We start from the raw sequence: 10234 nt of genomic DNA on the forward strand, positions 1-10234 counted from the left end.
CTGCAGGCAAGTCATCCCAACGAGTGTCAGCTCTCAACAGAGAGGAGACCCAGAGTGGGTAGCTCCTATCCACAGGGAGGTTGTCCTGACCAATGTGCAGCCCTCAGCAGAGGGGAGACCCGGAGTGGGTAGCTCCTATCTGCAGGCAGGTCATCATGTTGTCTCTGTGAGTATGACTGAGTCTAGGGATTTTATGCGGTTCAGAAGGGAGGAAGTGCATGCTGATTTGTTGATAGGCAGCCATGGGTGGGCCCAGAAGAAGCACCATAAGTTCTCACTCCAGGCTGCAGACTCCACTCAGCACTGACAGCCCAACCCCCATGATTCAGGTGGCCCTTGGCTTGAAGGGACTTCACCAGGGACCTGCCTCCTTCTGCCCAGGAGCCTCCCTGCCTCCTGCCACCATCTACATGTCATCCATGACACCCAGGCTGTTTGGACCAAGGGGCACCTGCAAGCCTGTGTCCACCCACCCTCAGCACTCCCTTGGCCTCCCTCCTGAGCTCATCAGTAACCAATGTCTGGAGAAGGCTGAGGCAGCAGGGGCCTGGCATGTCAGCACCACCCTGAGTGTGTGCACACCCAGCCGGGTCAGACAGCATCCAGGACTGAGCCAGAACTTTGCTCCAAAATCGGAGCTGGTACTGGGACCAGGGAGAGGCCAACCAGCAGGACCAGGCACTTCTAAGCCTGTGGGGAAGGGGGGTTTCCTGGGCCCCAGAGAGTACAGGGATGCCCAGTATGCAGCCATGGATGAGCAGCTGCAGCTGCACCCAGGAGGGCAGTGCTCTCACCTGCCAACTTGGAAGGGGATGGAGCTTCCACCTGTTCCCTGGTCCCTGTGGCTCCATGGAGCATGCAGCCCTAGCTGGACCTCCCCTGCTGCAGCCAGTGTCATGGCAGCAGCTGCTCCAGACAGGCTGCTGCTGCTATCAGGTGTACCTCTGTTCTGGAATGCATAGTTGAAATAGATATACTCAGCAGTTGGCAGAATCCCCACATTAGTTCCCTAACCTGTGTAGTGAGGGTTATTATTGTGGGAAAGACCAAATGGAAGCCATTAGAGCTGACTCCACCTAGGAAAATAGTAAATCAAAAACAATACTACATCTCTGGTGGGACTGCAGAGACGGTGCCACCATCAAGGACTTGAAAACCGCAGAGTGAAAGACTGCTGCCTGGCCACTGGGGATCTCCATGCCTCTGAATCAACAGAAAAAAAGGGGAGTTACTGATCTGGCTAGAGTGATTGATCCTGACTACCAAAGGGAATTGGGACTACTACTCCACAATAGAGCTAAGGGAGAGAGTGTCTGGAATACAGGAGATACCTTAGGGCTTCTTTTAGTATGACCATGCCCTGTGATTAAGGTCAGCATAAAATTACAACAACCCAATATAGGCAGCACTGCTAATGGTCCAGACCCTTCAGGAATGAAGGCTTGGTTCACCCCACCAGGTAAAGAATCACAACCAGTTAAAGTGCTTGCTGAAGGCAAAGGGAATGCAGAATGGGTAATGGTATTTATAAGTAGTTACATATACCAGCTACAATCATGTGATCAGTTACAGAAATGAGATTGTAATTATGAGTTATCTTGCTACAAATATGTTTGTGTGCATTAATATACATATACACATATATGCAAATATTTCTGCTTTATTCCCTTTCTAATTCCCTTATGTAACATAACATGAATTAACTTTATATCATAATATTTAAATGTAGTTAAGTATTTCAATTATAGTATTTAAGTTATGAGGTATCAGAAGGGTAAACATCATTCTAGGATTTTACCTCATCTTCTGGGGAGGGGGTTTGTGTGTTTCTGCTGGTATGCAGGATAGCTGTACCCTGTTAGGCAGAATTATCAGTTTGTTATTATATTTATTTGGAAATAAGCATGGTTTGAGGAGGTGTCCACGTTGACAAGGGGCACACTTGTGATGGTTAATTTTATATATCAACTTGACTGGACCATGAGATGCCCAGTTATTTGGTTAAACATTTCTGGATGTGTCTGTGAGGATGTTTTGGGGTAAGATTAACATTTGAATTGATAGACTGAAGAAAACAGATTGTCCTCCCAATCGTGGGTGAGCCTCATCCAATCCATTGAAGACCTGAATAGAATAAAAGGATGAGTAAGAAAGAATTCTTTCTCTCTGCCTGACTGTCTTTGAGTTGGGACATTGGGCTTCTTCTCCCTTTGGACTCAGCCAGACTCAGACTGGAACTTACACCATTGACTCTCCTGGGTCTCCAGTTTGCCAGCTGCAGATCTTGCAATTCTCAGCTTCCATAATCACATCAGTCAATTCCTTATGGCAGAGGTGTGTGTGTGTGTGTGTGAGAGAGAGTGTGTGTATTCCTGCTGGTTCTATCTGGAGAACCCAGACTAATATGTATATATATTAAACATAAAGCTTAAGTACCAGTGTGAATGCAAATGTAATGAATGAGTTGCATTCCCCCATAAAAAGACACACACTGTCATAATGGATTTTTTTAACTTACACAAGTTGTTTACAAGAACCACACTTAAAGCCAAGGGACAAAATAAGATTTAAAATAAATGGATATTCCTGTTCTAGTATCCAGAAGATTGTTCAGAAACAAAGAAGGAATTAGATTATGGACATAAAAAGAAGTGACCACTGACAAGGTAGAAACATGTTGGAGAAAAAAACAAGCTTTCAAGTCTGTAATTTCACGTATTTTTTAACCACATGAGAACGAGTGGAAGTTGTGCTAGAGGCATTTTGTCATGTGACTGCTTGCAACTATAATTTTATTGTGATTTAAGAATAATTTTAAAATCCTGGCTCCCCTCCTATTCAACATAGTATTGGAAGTTCTGGCCAGGGTTATCAGGCAAGAGAAAGAAAAAAAGGGTATTCGGATAGAAAGAAAGGAACTCAAATTATGTTTGTTTGCTGATGACATGATCCTATATCTAGAAAACCCCATTGTCTCAGCCCAAAAGCTTCTTAAGCTGATAAGTAACTTCAGCAAAGTCTCAGGATACAAAAATCAATGTGCAAAAATCGCTAGCATTGCTATATATCAACAACAGATAGGCAGAGAGCCAAATCATGAATGAACTCCCATTTATAATTGCTACAAACAGAGTAAAATACTTAGGAATACACCTAACAAGGGAAGTGAAGGACCTCTTCAAGGAGAATGACAAACCACTGCTCAAGGAAATCAGAGAGGACCCACAAAAAAAAAAAAAATGGAAAAACATTCCATGTTCATAGATAGGAAGAATTAATATTGTGAAAATGGCCATAGTGACCAAAGTAATTTACAGATTCAATGCTATTCCCATTTAACTACCATTGACATTCTTCACAGAGTTAGAAAAAAACTATTTTAAAATTCATATGGAACCAAAAAGGAGCCCGTATAGCCAGGTCAATCCTAAACAAAAAGAACAAAGCCAGGGGCATCACCCTACCTGACTTCAAACTATACTACAAGGCTATAGTAACCAAAATAGCATGATACTGGTGCAAAACAGACAAATAGACCAAGGGAACAGAATAAAACACTCAGAAATAAGACTGCATACCTATAACCATCTGACCTTCAACAAACCTGACAAAAACAAGCAATGGGGAAATGATTCCCTCTTTAATAAATATTGCTGGATGAACTGTCTAGCCGTATGCAGAAAATCAAAACTAGAACCCCTCCTTATACCTTATACAAAAATTCACCCAAGATGGATTAAAGACTTAAATGCAAAACCCAAAGCAATAAAAACCCTAGACTCTAGGCAATACCATTCAGGACACAGGCACAGGCAAAGATTTCATGACAAACACACTAAAAGCAATGGCAACAAAAGCAAAAACTGACAAATGAGATCTCATTAAACTAAAGAGCTTCTTCACAGCAAAAGAAACTATCATCAGAGTAAACAGACAACCTACAGAATGGGAGAAAATTTTTGCAATCTATCAATCTGACAAAGGTCTAACATCCAGAGTCTACTAGGAACTTAAACAAATTTACAAGAAAAAAAAAATCCCATTAAAAAGTGGGCAAAGGACATGAACAGACACTTCTCAAAAGAAGACATTCATGCAGCCAACAAACATGATAAAAAGTTCAATTAGAAAAATTTCTCATTAGAGATATGCAAATCAAAACCATAATGAGATACCATCTCACACCAGGCAGAATGATGATTATTAAAAAGTCAAGAAACAACAGATGCTGGTGAGGTGCGGAGAAAAAGGAAATATTTTATACTGTTAGTGGGGATGTAAATTACTCCAACCATTGTGGAAGACAGTATAATGATTCCTCAAAGATCTAGAAGCAGAAATACCATTTGACCCAGCAATCCCATTACTAGATATATACCTAAAGGAATATAAATCGTTCTATTATAAAAATACTTGCACATGTATGTTTATTGTAGCACTATTCACAATACCAAAGACATGGAATCAGTCCAAATGCCCATCAGTGATAGACTTGATAAAGAAACTGTGATACATATATATACCATGGAATACTATGCAGCAATAAAAAGAAATGAGATCATGTCCTTTGCAGGGACATGAATGGAGCTGGAAGTCATTATCCTCAGGAAATTAACAAAGGAACAGAAAACCAAACACTGCATTTTCTCATTTATAAGTGGGAGCTGAACAATGAGAACACAAGGACATATGAGGAGGGAAGAGCCTACACTGGGCCCTGTCTGGGGTGGAGGGCAAGGGACAGCATCAGGAAGAATAGTTAATGGATGCTTGGCTTAATACCTAGATGACGGGTTGATCTGTGCAGCAAATCACCATGGCACCTATGGTGTTTACCTATGTAACGAACCTGTACATCCCGCACATGTACCCTGGAACTTAAAATAAACATTGATGTTAAAAAAAAAAAAAAGTGCTGGCTCTCCACCTCAGCCCCCAACCAGAGTATTTCTTATTTGATGCTTCACAGTAGCTTGTTTTCTTGAAACACTGTATATATTTTTAGATAACAATAGTAGGAAAATAAAAATAAACATGCTTTTCACTCAATACTTTATGGGTTCCAAAATAGTAATGGCGTAAATATTCTATCTGGTATTGTCAATGAAAATAGGCAGGTGTGTGATATAGTTATGTGGGAATAGTAGACACAGCCCACTGCTAATGATTACATTGGTTAGAATCATAATCTAGATAGATAGATAGATAGATAGATAGATAGATAGATCGATAATGGATAGACAATAGATAGATAGATAGATAGATAGATAGATAGATAGATAGATAGATAATGGATAGATGATAGATAGATAGATAGATAGATAGATAGATAATAGATAATAGATGTGATCTGCCCAGAATGTATAATTGAAGTCAGAGAGCAACAACTTAGGCAGGTCCACAGACCCAGTAGCAGAATGAACAATATTTGTTATATGTGTAGTTCTTTATGATTTACAAAACTCTCCCAGCCATTATCTTCTCTCAGCCTTATAAAAGAGCATATTTTATTATCCTCATTTACCTTCTCTAGTAAGGCTTTTTTTCTTTTTTTCTTACTAGAGATATAAGGCTTAGGAAAAAAGTGAATACTACAATAAATGAATACTAGCAAAAAGACATCACAATCACAAATTATTAATATCTGAAAACATAGATTTAAGATTAAATATCCAAAAAGAAACACATAGATACAAATAACATTAAATGAACAATGTTTAAAGAAAATATAATAAACTTGGCAAGGTGCAATGGCTCATGCCTATAATCCTAGCACTTTGGGAGGCTGAGGCAGGTGAATCACTGTGCTTAGGAGTTGGAGACCAACCTGACCAACATGGTAAAACCCTGTCTCTACAAAAAACACAAAAATTATCTGGGCATGTGCCTATAGTCCCAGCTACTTAGGGAGCTGAGGCAGGAGGATCCCTTGAACCCAGGAGGTCAAGGTTAAAATGAGCTGAGATTGTGCCACTGTTCAGCCTGGGGGACAAGGTGAGGCCCTGTCTCAATAAATAAATAAATAAATAGAAAAATATAGTAAACTTAAATTTAAAAACATGACAGGTAAATATATAAATGGAAATTATTAGAAATGCAAAAAATTCTAAAAATTATATTAGAATGAGGGAATTTAATAAATCTTTCAGAATTAGATATAAAAGACAAAAATAAGAAAGGACATAATGTAATCAAACTTGTGTATAGTTATTAGATAAATCTTTGTCATTTGAAAAAGGAATATATTACACACACATATGTGTGTCCAGGTATTACAAAATTCCTTATTCATTTGGTCATAAACACATTTATCTAAGTATACATTTTAGGGACACATTCTCTTAACAAATAGAAATAAATAATCAAAATGTGACTTTAAAAAATACGTAAGTATTTGAAAACTAAGAAACATCCTCCAGAATATTCCTTCAAGAAGAATTCCAAACTGAAATTACAAACTAGCTAAAAGAAATACACAATGAAAAGGAGGCTGTGTCATACCAGAACCTCTGAGTCAAAGAAGTTGTTCTCGAAAAAAAAAATCATTGTTTGACATTTCTTCATTATTAAAGAAGAAAGACAGAAAATATAGGCACTTCGTGTTTATCTAAGGAGGAAATGGTAGCTATCCTCCAAGCTCCATTCTCTCCTTTTACCACAGTGAAAGAATAGTAGGTGGGCCGTGGTGTGTGTAGCTGATGCCCAACTAAACTGCAGTCCTCAGACTCCCTTGCAGCTAGATGTGGCCATGTGACAGTTTCACCAGTAAAATGTGAGTGGAAGGCTGTGTACCACTTCTTGGTACAGTGGACGTGACTTCTCCACATTTCCTTTTCTCTCCCCACAAGCTGAAAACAGCCAGGACATGTTGGTGACCCAGTTTTGATTATGCAGACTGGACACTGCCTTAGAGCAGAATCAGCAAGCTCTTCTGAAAAAGGCCAGAGGGAAAATAATTTCATTTTTGTGAGCCATAACTACTCAACTCTGCCATAACTCTCTGCCATAACTACTCAGCTCTGCCATTATAGATCAGAAGCAGCCACAGGCAACATGTAAACAAATTAGCATGGTTGCATTGCAATAAAACTTTATTTGTAAAATAAACCACAGGTAGAATTTGTCTGTATGCTGTAGCGTGCTAATCCCTACCTTAGAGAGTGGCAGCATCGTCCTGTTTGCCTGTGTTCCTGAAATAAATGTGTAGAATAGATCACCTACCCCTCCTGGACTGTTCCATGAAAGAGAAATAAAGAGGTTTTGGGATCCTTTTGCTACAACAATTTAGTCTTCATCATAACGAATACATAACCTTAAGAAATTAGGGAAAAAAGACAATAAAATGAATCCGAATAAGTAAATAAAAATAAGGTGAATTCAATGAGGTAAAAATACAACAAAAATAAATGCAAAATTAATTCATTAAACAAAAAAATGATAAAGTAGAAAACTCATGTTGACCCTTATAAAGAAGAGATTTAAAAAGATAGAGTAAAAGAATTATAAGAGACTACTAAATCTATGGAAATTATTTTCAAAATGTAGAGGAAACTGATAGTTTTTGAGTGAAGTATTAATTACCCAAGGAGTAGAAAATTGAACTCAATTACTATAGACAAAAAAGGAAAAGTGATTTAAAAATCTATTATTTTAAAAAACCAGGACCCCATGGATAAAACTCACAGCTGAGTTCATCTAAACATGCAAGGGCATGTATTCATTCATTCCACAAATATGTACTGAGTGGTTACCACCAGCCAGGCACAATTCTGGTCCTGGTGAAAAAGCAGTGAACAGAACCCAGGGTTCCCACCCACATAGAGATGACATTTTACTGGAGCGGGACAGACAATAAAGAAACAAATGAATACATGATATATACTGTGATGATAAATGCTGTAGACAAAGACAAAGCAAGGTGTGAGAGAAAATAAATATTCCTAATGAAAGTGAGTTTCTCTTATAACACATCTTTGCATGTGATTGTCATCTGTACATCGTCATCCATGAAATGTCTCTTTTTGTCTTTTGCCTATTTATATTGAGGGTTTTTTTTTTTAACTGCTAAGCTTTGAGAGTTCTTAATATATTCCATAGACTAGTTCTTTGTTGGATATGTGGTTTGAAAATATGTGGTTTGTGGATATGTGTTCTCTCCCAGTCTGTAGCTTATATTTTCATCCTCTTAACAAGGTCTTTTGTAGAGCAAAGGTTTTAAGTTTTTACGAAGTCTAATTTATTAACTTTTTCTTTTGTGGATCATGTTTTTGGTGTCCAGTCTAAGAACTTTTGGCATAACATTAGTTCTTGCAGATTTCTCTTATGATTTTTTCCCTAAAAGTTTTACAGTTTTACATTTTATATTAAGTCCTTGATCCATTTTAAGTTAATTTTTGTATAAACTGTGAAACTTAGGGAAACATTTATTTTTTTGTCTGTAGATGTCCAATTGCTCCAGAAATCATTCATTGAAAAGGTAGTCTTTCCTGGGGTTTGTTTTTTTTTTTTTGAGATGGAGTTTTGCTCTTGTTTTCCCAGTTGGAGTGCAGTGGCGCGATCTCGGCTCATCGCAACCTCTGTCTCCCGGGTTCAAGTTATTCTCCTGCCTCAGCCTCCTGAGTAGCTGGAACTACAGGCATGTGCCACCAGACCCAGCTAGTTTTGTGTTTTTAGTAGAGACAGGGTTTCGCCATGTTGGTCAGGCTGGTCTAGAATTCCTGACCTCAGGGGATCAGCCCACCGCGGCCTCCCAAAGCGCTGGGATTACAGGCATGAGCCACCACACTCGGCCATCTTTCCTGTTTTTAATTACTTGTGAATCTTTGTCAAAAATCATTTGGGCACATTTGTGTGAATATCTTTCTGGGTTCCCTATTCTGCTTTATTCATCTATGTGTTTATCCCTCTGCCAATACTACACAGTCTTAATTGGTAAAGCTATAAAATCAGTCTTGAAATGGAGTAGACAAATTCCTCTCATTCTTATTCTTGCCTTTCAGAATTGTCTTAGCTCTTCTGATTTCTTCCATCTAAATTTATAATATTCTTGTCTATATCTGCAAAAAAGTCTTGCTGGAATTATGTTACACCTGAATATCCATTTGGGAATTGAAATATTTACTATACTGAGTCTTCCAATCCATAAACTATGGTATGTCTCACCATTTACTTAGGTCTTCTTTGATTTCTTTCACCAGTGATTTCAATTTTGTAGTATACAGTATACAAGTTCTGTACTTCTTTTTAGATTTACACTCTTGTATTTTTTTAATGATTGTAAGTGGGACCATATTTTTAATTTTGGTGTGCACATGCTCATTGGTAATTACCAATGAACAATTGAAGTGCAATCGATTATTTTATATTTATCTTGTATTATGTGACCTTGCTGAACTCACTTATTAGTTCTAGGGTTTATTTTTATTTTTTGTAAGTTTGGAGGGGATTTCTACATATCTAAGTATGTCATTAGCAAATAGGAACAATTTTGTTTCTTCCTGTATGATCTTTTTGACTTCTTTTCTTGCTTTACCGTGCTGGCTACAACTTCTCATGCTATGTTGAATAAGAGTGGTAAGAGCAGACATCCTTGTATTGTTCTTGATCACAAGGGGAACATATTCAGCCTTTACCATTAAGTATGCTATTCAGTGTAGGTTTTTATAAATAGCCTGTATCAATTTGAGAATATTCCCCCTCTATTGCTAGTTTTTAAAGAGTTTATCATGAATGGGTGTTGGATTTTTCAAATAGTTCTTCTACATCAATTGCTATGCTGATTATGCACTTGTACCACCTAAATCTATTTTTTAAAGTGGTCTGTTAATGATATGACATGTAAAATTGAGAGACCTTATCCATTCCCCTCACCCTGCACTGTAGTGATCAGGAAGAAATCAGGAAATCATTGTGGATAGAGCCTTGCACTCAGAACAGGGGCCTAAAATAGATGAGTGCATTGTTCCTATGTACACAATGCACTGGCCAGCATGCAGGTTCTCATACTGGACTTAATGAGTAACACAATCACATACATGGAGCTGAGGAGGGCAAAGCTAGAGCTGCCTTCATGTTTCCAGAGCTGCCTAAAAGTGTCCCCTTCATTTAAATTTCAAATGAATGTCCCAAGGTATTTCTGGGGCACCTGTCAAATTCCAGCAGTTAATGGAAAAGTGATTGGGGCTATTAGCTATCTAGAATTATTGGTTTGTTTAGATGAAAACCAATTTTGCCA

This window comes from Colobus angolensis, unplaced genomic scaffold, assembly GCF_000951035.1.
Source record: "Colobus angolensis palliatus isolate OR3802 unplaced genomic scaffold, Cang.pa_1.0 Scaffold166, whole genome shotgun sequence".
Classification (NCBI taxonomy): Eukaryota; Metazoa; Chordata; class Mammalia; order Primates; family Cercopithecidae; genus Colobus; species Colobus angolensis.